At 50.1% G+C, this 13363-nt stretch overlaps 1 protein-coding gene across 2 annotated transcripts in view; it reads right to left on the bottom strand.

Moving 5' to 3' along the window:
• The window catches only part of LOC143433123 (uncharacterized), a 58662-nt gene that overhangs the window by 5569 nt on the left and 39730 nt on the right, over window positions 1-13363 (bottom strand). The gene's annotated exons all lie outside the window — the stretch shown is intronic.

Raw genomic sequence — 13363 nt, 5'->3', positions numbered from 1 at the left:
CGATTAGCGGTTTCGAGCGCGCGAAACCGCGGCAAACTTCGCTCGACGGTTAGAAAAATCGAGACGCGACATTGTTTTTTTTATTTCTCGCTCGCGAAGGCTGACCAACTTAACGGTTGTCGCTCGTGGCTCTCGGAGCGATTCGAATAGAAAGAAGGGTGAACAACCTGGCGAGACGCAGACAAGAGGGGCTCGCTGGAGGGTGGATGCCCCCATAAGGGACACGCGCAGGGGTACAGGAAAAAAGGAGAACCATAGGGTGCCGAGCTATGAACGACACCCTTCCAGAGGCGGCCAATCGTGTCACTGTGTCAGCGCGTACTTTGCAAGCGAGACGACGCATTCGGTTCTGATTTTATCGTTATAATAAATATGTATGCATATAGCGCTTTGGATTTCCAATTACGGAACACATTTCGTATGTGTCAGCTTTTCAAAAAGATAAGATGCCATCGTTGGAGATAAATAAAAATTGTCGATACTGGGCCGATTAAATGGTATCGAGACCTTCTTTCAACGATGCTTGTAAGTTGACGCAAACACGAGAAATACGAGCGGAACGAAATCAATTCTTGAAACCGAAGAGGGAAACAGAAACCGGACGTGCTGAACGCGGCGCGTGCTTTATCGTCCCCCAGAGCTGGTATCGATCGACTGGTTTAAGTGAAACCCCTTCTCGCCTGTTCCTCCCATGCATTTTCGTAAGGGGTAGGCCTCTCGCTTAAAGAATTACAGCCCCTGAAGGGTTCTGTGCACAAGGGCTTTCTAAACCGGAGTGTTTTTTTCTCAGACGTCTCTGATTCCCGTGTTTCGCCAGCAGCACCCGTGTACACAATTTTCTCTACCGACGAAAAAATTTTCACGCGCAGCGAACACCTCCGCGTTCTATCGCAGACCAGCACCGCTGGTATCCTAGAGAGTTTCTCGACCCCGAGTGGCGAACGAGTGACGAATCGAAAAGTCGAAGCAGTCGCGAATTCGCGTTACAAATTTGGCCAAACTTCAGCGGAGGCTAAAAGGACAACGCGAAGTCTGGCCGGTAGCCAGAATCGTTCTGCGGGCCATTGTCCGCCCCGTGGGTCGACAGAAGAAAGAAGCATCGGGCGGTAATAAACTTCCGATTACCCTCGGTTTCCTTTCGCGGTGAAATCGATCGGGCAAACGGGACAATGGCTCGCGTCGATGTATCATTGGCCGTCGACCAACTTTGAGTAGGTTACAACTAGTCGCGGGAACCGAGGTTTATAGCGAGATACGCAGTGAACGAACGCTAACAGAGAGGGAGGAGAAAGGAAGGAGAAATATCTACGCACAATGTTCCCGTTGGCTAGCATTCCCTGCTCCCTGAAATATATTTAAACGAGAATCGCAAATTTCGTCGCCTCGTTTGAAGCTCGTCCAAGAGTCGAGTTAAATCGCCGCGTTAAGAGACGATCGGCGGCGCAGTCCTTGGTTCCATTTCGCGACAGAGCGTACCCTGATCCAAACGACCGAGCCGCTCGATATATACGTCGATATCTCGCGTAACGAGGACGAAAATAACCTAACATTTAGACTGTAATGGGCGAGAATCTATGGGTCGTCATTGTCGACCCACGACGGAAACCAGAAAAAATTCAGATACACGTTTTCCTACCAACGGGGACTAGAAATACGATGCCCACGCTCGAGCACTATAACAACCGGGTTCTGCTCCGACTCGAGCCGTACCTACGCCTCGTTGAAATATCGTTCGGCGTTAACACTCATTGAACCGTGCGAATTATCCTACCTTGGCATCAGGCTTATAACAGCTGGTACACGGGCTGCAAGTAGGACCTGAAACTAGAATCAATTTCCTGTCCCAACAAAAAGAAAAAAAAAAAAAAATGTTAAACTAGGGTGACGCACGGCACGTGCTGTTCGCGCAACAACTGTCGGCCGGATCCACGTTGCCGAGATGGTATATCCGCAGGGCGTACGAATTTATGGCCCGATAGCGATCGGAAACGCTATCAACTTTTCAACCTTGTACACGATACTGGCCGTGCATTTATTACGCGTGTCAGTTTACCTCCGTGTCGGCTAATTACCTTCTCCTACCCGTTCGACGGGTACGATTCGTTTTCACGCTTTTCCTTTTCACCGGGAACTCGATTTCGGTTTTTGCTCGGGAAGAGAAGAAATAAACGTAAATGGAAACGTAACGGAGGGACGAGTCGCTAACGCGCCGGAAACGCCCTGTTATACGTTCGAGCAACATGACTTGGACAATGAAGACTTTAACGACGCGTCCGTAAAAACATGACCGATGCGCGCCGTTTTCTCGCGAAACACCCGCCGTTTCTCTACCGCTGATTACTCACTCTCCCAGGGTAAACGGCGTGCGTTCAAACTAGACAAACCGTTCTTTTTTGCGTGCGTTTCGCATCTCCTATTTTTCTCCCTTCTCCTGTTCCTTTATTTACCGAGCCTCCCCAGAATTGAATTACTACAGCGGTATTTATTCGGTTCACCGGAGCGTGCCCGGCGGTAATATCGGTCTTGGCATGTAAACGAAGTCCGACGAGAGGAAAGATGCACTTAATATCTGCATCGAGGCAAATCAGCATCGGATCGTGACCAAAATCTGCCAGCTCTTAAACATTCCAAGTAAAACGTGCGCGCGGAGCTCGATCAAACGAACGATTAACGATAGGATAGAGTAATTAACGGTCTCGAGTTGGATCAGACTCGCCGGTTTTCTCGTTTGCCTACGGTATTCGCGTGGCTCGACTAACGATTCGAAGGGTCATTAATAACCAAGATATAAATCTGACACGAAACCTGCGAAGAGGCTAAAGCGGCGTGTAAATGCTCGTCTAGACGCGTCTCGCGTGTTTCACGCTTCAAAATGGCAATATCCTTCTTCCTGCTGCTCTCTCGCGGTCTCGTTCGTTTCGATTGAATTTTCGCGAACGCAGCTTTCGCGTCGAACGAAAGCTGAACACAACCGATCGGCCATCAAACGATGAGTCGCGAGAACGATTTCGATGCAGCCTTTGATCGTTGATCGGTCGCGAATGCAATTTCCCGTGTGCCCAGGTTGGTCGCGCGATTAAATTTCTCGCGTCGGGTACCGACTAATTCGGCCCGGTATTAATTTCCATCGATTCGCCTAACGGTTCTGCGTGGATTAACACGTTGCGCGTGTATATCGCGCGTTCATTCCGCTCGGGCGGGGCTATAATTCGATACGCGAAACCTTAAAACCCGCGTTCACTCACGTGGAATGCGAGAGGCGAACGGAAAGTCAGCCCGAACGGGTATGAACATTTGGCGCTATTTTCGCATCGGACCGATGTGGTCATCGGGCGTTCTTCTTGAGCTTAGGGAGCCGAGAGCCGAGAGAAAACGAATTTCGCGAGCTTTCACCGTCGTGCGTCTCGAGTCTGGCGTCTTTTTCTCTCTCTTTCTCTCCCTCTCTCTCCCTGGAGGCCGACTATTTTTGCGTGTCGCGGCGCGACGGCGCGGGCGTCGCGTCGCCATGGCGCGGGCACAGCGCAGCACGGCACGGCACGGCATGGCACACGGCAACGGTCGTGTCGGTGTCGGTTTACCTTTGTTTCTGCTGCACGCTCAAACGCATCGAACAATGGACTATTACGTAAAAACAGTATCGACCGACGAGCCTCTGTCCTCCGCGATGGACATAAATAAAATATAAAATATTCTCGGTTGCTCTCGCGAGCCGATAAACCCGGGGAACAATGCGAAATTAACCACGACGTCGAAACGGATACGGCAGTCATTAATTCCTGTGAACGTAGCCACCTGGGAACGGTTAATCTGCGCCGGAAATGCGCTCGCTCCGTTTCGGTATCGCGTAACCGGAAATAGGCCGGGATCGAGGGAAACGTTCGATGAGCGAGCATCCCTTCACCGCCCGTTAATCGTGCCACGGCGACCCCTCTCTCCTTCCTCTCCTCCTCTTTTGACTTTGTACGCGAAATCGAAACTCGGTGAGGTTAATAGAGCTTGAATGTATCCATCGTTTGTCATACCACGGAAGGTTTGTCCTCGACTTCCGGCGGGACCGCAGCGACGCCCAAAAGTGGCACGTACGACAAAACTCGCCTAGCTCCACGAGCGAAAGCACCTGCGACACGGTATACACCACTGCCCACGTTTCGCCCTGCCCTCGAGATGGACTCCATGTTTGCGAAAATGCCACCAGTTGGTCGGTAGTTTGATCCTTGAAATAATATCGCGTGGGTAGTAACGAATCGGCGCACCGCGATCTTCACGGACGACCAAGAAACATTTTTAATTAGGCGCAACAAGTATCCTTGGTTATTTCAATCGCTGTGTGTGTACATATATCTATATATAGACGGAGAGGCGACTACTGCAAAAGCTCCCCATTGCAGTTAAGCTGCTTTGGCGTCATCTATTAATAGATACGACTGGCCAGACGCGCGATTGATACTGCGCAAAAATGCCAACGACTCCGGTTGGAACAACATCGCAGATAACAACGTCTACGTTTCCACTGGAGGAAACATAGCGACAACTCTCCCGTATCTCGCGTACGTTCTTTCGCATCGGCTAGCCGACTTCCAGAATGCCCCCGACGATCTCCCGCGAATCGAACTACGGGGATAAAAAGAAGAAATCACTTGGCCGGCACCGTTCGACTCGGAAAAATCCGAAGAACACGCGATGATATCTTGGTCGTCCGCGGAACATCTTTCTGGAACGGCGTCGAAACTACCTTCACGCGTCGCACACGCACAATCACCCGGCGAACGAGCTGCGAGAATGATCCGTACGAACTGTTCGCCGTTGGCGAACTACTCGGCCCAGCCTGAGTGTTCCCGGTGGTTTATATAGAGTCCAACAGAGGATCGTCCCACGTCTTGGTGAGCGAAGAGAGGAGTGTTACTGATACACACGTGGACACCCGGGGAGAGAAGAGGGAAAGATCTAGCCGGGCTAAAGAAAAGGTACAGGAGGAGCAGGAGCAATTGGTGCCGGATTTAGGAAGATCAATACACAGGGGAGATTCCGGGCTTCCGACGAGATTATACATCGAGCACCTAAGAAAATACGGCGGTACTCGAAAAATCCACGCGCACCTGGGCGATATTATTCCTTCCGCGACGATTCACCGAACGAGAACGAATATATTATACCGGTTGAAGCGTACTTCGCGAAAATTCCTGCAAATGGGACAAGGGGAAAGTTGACCCACGCTTTATAACGGTGTTCGCGTAAGCTCTCCTGACAGAAGGGAGAAAGAGGGAACAGAGACCGAAGAGTTACAACTGAGCCCAGAGAAAGAAAGAGAGAGAGAGGAAAGAGGGCACCCGTCATGCACCACCTACGCGAGAACGGTGAAACCATAAAGAGAAAGATGCAAGAGAGCCGCCGCGGTACCACGAGCCAAGAAGAGAAAAGGAAGAAAACGGCGTGCGGATTATGGCCAACAGGGAGGTAGTCACGCTTTGTACTTTCCACTGTCCTCTCCCGTTACGTTTTACTTCGTTGGGAAGGAAATAAAGAAACAGCTGAATAGAGAGAGGGAAGCTGGGGTGGCGAAACGCCATACGTGTACGCGGAGTAGAAGCGAAGAAAACGGGAGCGTAACAAAGAGGATTTCAAGTTTGATTCCGCGGTGGATGGGAAACGCGTGGACGTGAAATCAGCACGCGTCTGGCAGGGAAAAAAATTCACGCCGCAAAACCACCGCGCATTTCTATTCTTAGACGATCGAAAGAGAAAGGAGCCGGGAGAGGAGCGGAAAAGAAGCGAACCGAAGCGAAGCAAAGCGAAGAGAAGGGAAAAGGGAAAGGCCGGTGTTAACAAGACCAGAAGGGACACCGCTGAGTAACGGCCGGAGTACACAAGGGGTTATTCGGCGTGAATAGCGGGGAAAATTTTTGAGCCCGTTCCAAATTTCTAATGCAGCACGTATGACCTTTAGGCCGCGTTCGTCATGGAATGAGTCAATTGGACATTCGTGTGCTCGAATTAGCATCGGTGCTGTTCATTCGATTACGTCCATCGTCCCGGTACATTTTTATCTGAAACGACCGGATACTTTTAACGCGAATTGCATTAGTCATCCCTCCATGGCGGATGGTGTCGCGTCATCTGCGTCTAAATAGAAATACCATAAACAGATGCAACGACATTGATGGTATCAGTCACGGTTCAATTTCCGCGTAATTTTTCCGACACCGCCGATGGAAACCTTTGGAATTTCATCGGCTATAGTGATTAAAGAAAATTCGTACATGGTGTCGGATAAGACGAGGTTCTATGGCTGATCGTTGGTGGCAGCATCGACCATGAAGCGACTCGGAATTATTCTTGGAGCGAACACAAACGGAGGTAGGTTACCAACCGAGAGATCTGGACGAGACGCGTCCGCCGGATGTTCGTATAGATGGAGACGTTCCTTTACCAAGGGTGGAAATAGAGTTCTCGTTACAGCCGATGTATTAATTGATGTTAACGATAGAAAACAGTGGTGCTAACTAGACCAGCTATCCCGCCGCCATCTGCTCTTTCGTAACAAGCTAAAGAACTCTTTATCGCTTTTCTATTCTTCATTTTTTTGTACCACCACCCACGGGATAACGAGTAGCGCAACAGAATCGACCGTTTCCGTATAATTCGTCGATCTCGTTCGTGGAAGGTGCAACGAACGCGACTCGGCAAATGTCACGAACTCGATATATTCTCGACGAAGGGTTATCGGCTTATAAATCATTATTATCGACTTTCCGAATGAATGTCTTTTCCGCTTCCTCTCCGCCCTTGTTACTATTGCCGCGCCTATTGACGCACATGTTCGCCTGACGTTCGCGTCCAAGCTCCATGATTTATAAACGCGAGCTTATCGTCGTAGCAAAAGGCAAGAAACAAAAAGATATGGCACGGAATTAACTTCGATCGTTCGACGGTACGGATGTCAGACCGCGGAACAGCCTGAGAAAACCCCGTGGAAAATATTCACAAATCGCAAGGAAGAGTGCACCGGTTAGCAAAAGGTATGTAAAGGGCGGTAAGTAAGCGTGACGGTCTGCCGGTGAATCCAGAAATGCTCGTGAAAGCAACGGTAGCATAGATCGTAAAATCTATTATTTTTAAAGCGCTCCTACAGTCCCCTGCGGGAAGCCCTGTTGTTTCGTGCAACAGGAACGGAACGAAACGAAACGACGACGGCGGAGGCGGCGACGGCGTCAACGACACGCTCTGAGAAGCACGCACGCACTCTCGTATATTCACCCTCTGCTCCGCGCTCTTCACCCTTTGAAGAGGGTCGCAGAAACGCAACAGAAGAAGGGTGGGCGCGTGCAGGGAGACAGAGGAAGAGCTTGGATATCGATTTTATCATTCGTGTATACGCAGATTCAACCGCACGAAGACCGGAGAATAAACGAGTGGAGGGGACTGGGCAACGATGATCATCGATCGTTCGAAGATAACTTTTTCCATTTGCATGTCGCGTTGCTTTCCGACTGCTTAACCAGACGAAAAATGCTGCGCCCCACGGCACGGAGGCGTACTTCGAAAGATATCGATCGATCGAAAACTGAGGGCGGATCGTTGAAAGAGACGCCGATTACCGCGGAAGCATCGACGTGCCGATGAAACGCGCGGAATCTCGATTATGGGCAGCTCCCCCGGAAATGTCGTGAGTCTTGCATAATTGAGCATCGTTGCTACGTAGTTGGCGAATCTCTCGATAATACCGTAACTACGGCAAACTACTCGACCTCTGATAAATATTGAAACAACCACTCGTGGCTCGACCTTATCCGAGGGCGTTGCCTGGTTGGCTCGATCCTTCCCAAAGAAGGGTGTATGCCCTTCTTAACCCAATTATGCTCGGGAATAAACTAATACACCGGCGAGAATTCGATCGGCGAACGTGATCGTGTCGCGATGCCGTACCGAGATCTTTTCTCCTGCTAGGTGCTAAACGGATTAATTTTCTTTCTCACGAACGAGAGAGATATCGTGTTTACCACCGGTGCCCGCCACGTTTTTCGTCGCAATTACATTGAGCAACGCTGAAACCTGAACACGACACAGGGCGGCCACGGGTGAAAACGCGTTTATCTCGCGGTCAATCGTGGGCTGTTGCATTTACAGCGAAACGCTTGCTTCGCCAGAGAACAGTGGTAAGAATTCCATTGCGCGCGGAAGATTTACGATCGCGAATCCGCGGAAATCCCCTTCCTTCCGCCGTTCCGGAATGCGAACACGTTTGGAATATTTCGCATATCGGTGGGAGGATTTCCTGCTACGGATTGTGCACTCGACCTAATACGGCCTGTTCGAAATTATTCGATACAGATCGGGAGCGATGCGCGAAAAACTCGAACGCGACACTGGCACGCGGAGAATGAAATCAGCTCTGTGATTCGCTGCGAGTTTAATTGCGTGCGAAATCAGCGAGAGGAATCTGAGGAAGGAGACCGATAATTTCGATCACGGAGGAGACGATACTTCGCGCAGAGTCATGGTGTAATCTGCATTTCGCTTACTCGAGTCTGACTCGTCCGAGGAATTATTTCGCATAGAAGGCGGGGTGGTGGTTACGTTCATTCACAGGCTGGAAGCAAAAAAGGCCAGTCGCGATGGAAATAAAAAGGGTGCAAAGATAATGGATGGAAAAACTCGTTATCGAGTGTCTTCTCGTTGGAAAGTGTGCTGTCGCGTTTTGTGGTTTCGTGGCTCGGCAGCCAACGACCGCAGACGAGAAATTCCACCTGGGAAATCACGCGATGCCATTTGGCACGTCCGATCTTAATTAAGAAGTGGACTTTTTAACGAAATAAAACAACCTACACACCCCCTCCCCCATCGCCATTACCGTTATATCTCGTGATCGAGGACAAGATCAATGAAAATCGCATGTTTACGTGTCATGTAAATTTGCTCTGATTATTCTTCAAACGTAGCGTACTACCGGTTACGTTACGCAGCTATAGTGGAAGTCGATAAAGACAACCCTTTTCTTCCCTTGATCCTGGCGCTTACTCGACTTTCACCCTCAAGGATCAACCGCAATTCAGCTATCAATAAAACTCTTTTCTCTTATCGTCAGTATCCTATTTCTCTTAGTCCGTTTCAAGTGTTTGTGATAACTGTCAATTTAAAATTCAATCTGTAGGGGATGGGAAAGGGGATGATCGCAGATTAAGCGACGATAAAAAATAAACTGTATCCGTTTCGTTGCCAAAAATGGTTGGGAAAGACAGAAATAGAGGGAGTCGAGTGCAGATGCAGTTTCAATAAGGCATAATTAGTTCTAATTAAAGTGCCGGTTACCCGGACTCGGCGAAACTTTCTTGTTCGTGTGCGCGAGAGCTGCACGAATCTTCTGCCGGCAAGCCTGCTGAATGGGAAAAGCCCTGGTCGACCCGTCGGTCGGCATGGCAACAGCTCCGCGCGTCCCGGCGTCGGGACGCTCGATACTAGACGACGACGACGACGACGCCCAAATCCGAAGGGGTGGAGAGGAGGCAACGGGCCATCGGCAACTCGTGCAATTTCTACGCGAATTTCCGATCGCGGCTCGCGCCGGATCGATTTTTCACGCGGATCAGCCAACGGGGACGTCGCGACGCGAATTCTAACAAATCCGGACAACCACGCGACGCGCGAAAAAAAAAACTACACCCAGGGCTTTGAACCATTTTCGAGCGATCGTGGGATATCGTGGCAACAAGTAGCTGCGTCCTTCTTCCCCTGGTTAGATCCGGGTTATCGAATTCGCTTTGCTGATTATTAAAAGGGCGGAGAATTAACGCGTTCAGCGCGGGTGATACGGACAGATACGTTAGGGGAATGTTCTATTCCACGACGAGTAACGTGTACTTTTGCATCAGGGGGATGCGCTCGGAATAAATGCCAGAGGGTAGAAGAGGTTCTCGATCAACGTTTCCCAATATTTCAAATCTTCTCCACGGCTGATTTTACTTTTATTGCTATCGAAGCAGTGACGCTTGCTCCCGATGTTAATATTATTTAAAGCAATTTTTATCGACGCCTAGATTTGCATTTTAATGTGCTCGGACGTGAAGTATGTCACGTCTGATACCGCGGTTTATAAATAAAGAAAGGGGAAGAACCAGCGACGAAAAGACGTATTTGTCGTTCGTATTTTTAATACAATGGCATTTTGATGACGTCAAGTGATAACGAGGTTGAGATCTGCACGACCGGAGGTCTTTCAACCGACACACTTTGCCAACGCGAACGAACGAACGACCGAACGAGGGAGCGTAATTCGAACACCGAATCGCTGAACAACCCTGGGCGCATTTAGGAAATTAATTTCCAGCCGGGCCGCAAGGGCGTGGTGCGTTTATTTCGCAGTTTCTTCCCCATCGCGGCGTGTTACCGGCTAAATTGAAGCGGAGGAGTGGGAAAAATAGCGTCGCGGGACTCTTTCATACGAAATATGACTTTTCCGGGTTGCGCAATGTAACAGGCTACGGGGTGGTAGCTTCGCATTTTTTTACAGCTTCTCGCCGGAGGAACTAGTTGATTACCTTCCATGGAACGGCAACCTTCTGTCTGCCCCGCTACCTGCCTTCGATCGTTTCTCTTGCGTTATGGGCTTTCAGGAAGGAAGAGCCCCCGTCCCAGCGGCGGGGGAACAAAATGGGAAGAGATTAATCTTTATAAGAAAAGCTACCGCGAGGAAGCCACGGTGGAAAGTTCGAAGCTCTTCGGGAGCCTTCATCCCTTTATTGGTTCTTTCGAAATTACGTGGTCGCAGTCTATTCGTTAACGCGTCGGCTAATCGGTTCGTAAACTCGGCTTCGATATCGTCTCTCGTCGAAATGAATTCTAGTAAAACTTTTTCATCGCCTGCTCGTTCGGGATCGTTATCGATCGTAGCCTACCAGACGTGAGGCAAAACTGCGCGTACCAATATTTGCGCGACAGACTTAGCCTCGAGATTACATTCGAAGAACGTCACCATATTGGGCTAAACTCGCCCCTTCTGATCGATTTAAGTGATTCCGAGTATATTGCACGCGTCGCAATATGCAAACCTCGAGAAAAATCCTAGAGAAAAATCGAATCGATTACGACGAGACAACGGAGGAACGCGTTTCGTCGACAACGGCAGCTTCTTCGGGTAATCCGTTTGAGTCAACCAGGCTCTCGATGGCTGTCAGACACGTCCAAGAGGAGAACGTTCAACAGTTCTGGCCACTTGCCAACGGTCCGCTCTCTGAGGTTGATTAGTTTGTAATTGTGCATTGTTTTCTCTTTCCTCGCCGGCGAAACAAGACGTCACTGGAAAGTAGACGGAACAGACGGATCCGTTGAGCACGGACAACGAGCTAAAAGCACAGAACCGTGTAACATCGCGCTCAAATCCAATTTACGCGTCGAACAGGCGAGCCACGATTCAACGAGACGGTCCCACGATCTGGATAGCAGGAAAAAAGCATGCCAGACAAAGACCAGCTCGAAAAGACGCTTTCCTATCCACCGAGGACGAACAATGGAGTGTTTTCGTTTGATCGATAAAAATGCACGTCGAACGTTTAACCGAATCCATGGACACGTAAACTGACGGTGCTATCCTTCACCAAAATTCAGGGGAGCACTCTGACGGCGTCTAAAAGGATTTGGTCCGCGAGTGGATGATCGAAGGGACGAAATGTAACCCTTTGAACTCGCTCGTAGAATCCTTTTGTGCTTTATTACAATAAAGCGGACCCCCCTTTTCCATAGCCATCCTCCACTTTTTCACCAACACGCATCTCATCCGCTATCGTGGATTCCTCGTCAGAGTTTTTGACTAAAGTTAAATCGAGAACGACAGACGGATCCGTCGCGGTTGAAAAGCGATTGTTAAAAGAACCCACGGTCGTACCCATCGTCTACGACTCATTAGGAGGTCCTCGAGATTGGACGGAGAACGCGTAGATGTCGAGGAAACGAAGAATTTTTGTTCTCGCGATTTCTACTCGGTGCATATCGTGGAGCATATTTCGCAATTTCCTGAAACGAACGAACCGTTTGGAACGAAGCGATCGATGATGGAAAACGTGCGTCGTGGAAGGTGTTTGCCCTCGTTACTTGTCAATCGGGGAACGGAACAATCCTCTCGGCGCTGCGTATTGATTTGCAATCGACCGAGTATTTATACAACGGTCATCGAACCTCGGAAGGAAGCTCGCGGAGCATAGCCACGCGGCACCGTGTACTCTCCTCTCTACGAGTAGTCGCGTCAGTTTCGTGCTTTTTATTCGCGTTCCACCTGTCGCATTGTCGCTCGAGAGGTAGCGCGTGGCGCGCGAGGCAAAATGCGACTGGCACTAGGAACGAAGTCCTCCGTTTCAGTCTCTCCCTTTGCCGGGACGAGGAGCAAAGTAGGAAGAGAACGAACGGACCGAAGAAGATAGGACAAGACAGACGAGGCAAAAAAGGGGGCGACAGACGGGAGGCTTTCATCGTGGCGAATGGAAGTGGCTTTCCGAGGGACGCGCGCCAACCGAAGAAGACAGATATTCGATTTTCACGGGGGAGGGAAGAGAGACACCTGCCGAATTCCCACGTCATCGAAAACGCATCGTCGAACAAGAGGGAGGGGGTTCGCGTTCGTCGTGTTCGGAATTTCTCGCTCTACGTTTTCGTTCCGTCTTTCCGCTTCTGCACCCACCCACCTCTCTCCTCCCACCCTCGGGAAATTCAACACGGACTCATTAACGATCCGGTGGCTTAATTGGCGATTTGCTTACGCGCAGGCTGCGATCGGGAGTGCGCTCCGCGGGTATTCGAGGACTTGCGAAACGCTCTCTTAGCCGAGCGGATTTGTTTTTCTCCCTTCACGAAGTTACGTTCACTCGCGGCGAGGAATCGAGTTTTCTTGCGAATCTTTTTACGCGGCCTTTATACGCGCAATTAACTCCGGCACGGTATTACGAAGCGCACCGCTTCTGGTTTACGGCTCCTCTAATTCACGCGGAACCGCTCGATCAACGTCCGATTTTCTGGCCGTTAATTAATAAAGTTGCTCGACTCGCCACGGCCGCCTCTGTTTACGCTCCCGCTGTTTTATAGGGTACGCGTGCTCCGTTTCGGTGACAATGACGATATCGAGTAGCCCGTTGAACGGGTCGTCGGGGAATATTTACTACGACAGAGGGTACGGTTAAAAATTGCGGTGAACGGTGTACGCAATTGCGCAGAAAGATATGCAAGCGAGCACCGAACGGTCGTGGGATGAATTTCATCGGGGCCATTAGGAATGAAATCGAAGCCAGTAGAAACTACCGAGACGCCTTCCGCGGCGAATGAAACCGGTTTTTAACCGTCCAGGCTCGATCTTTTGCTGCCACTGTTGCGCGCGCCGTATTCT

This window comes from Xylocopa sonorina, chromosome 2, assembly GCF_050948175.1.
Source record: "Xylocopa sonorina isolate GNS202 chromosome 2, iyXylSono1_principal, whole genome shotgun sequence".
NCBI lineage: Eukaryota > Metazoa > Arthropoda > Insecta > Hymenoptera > Apidae > Xylocopa > Xylocopa sonorina.
This window is presented reverse-complemented; position numbering and strand designations above follow the sequence as displayed.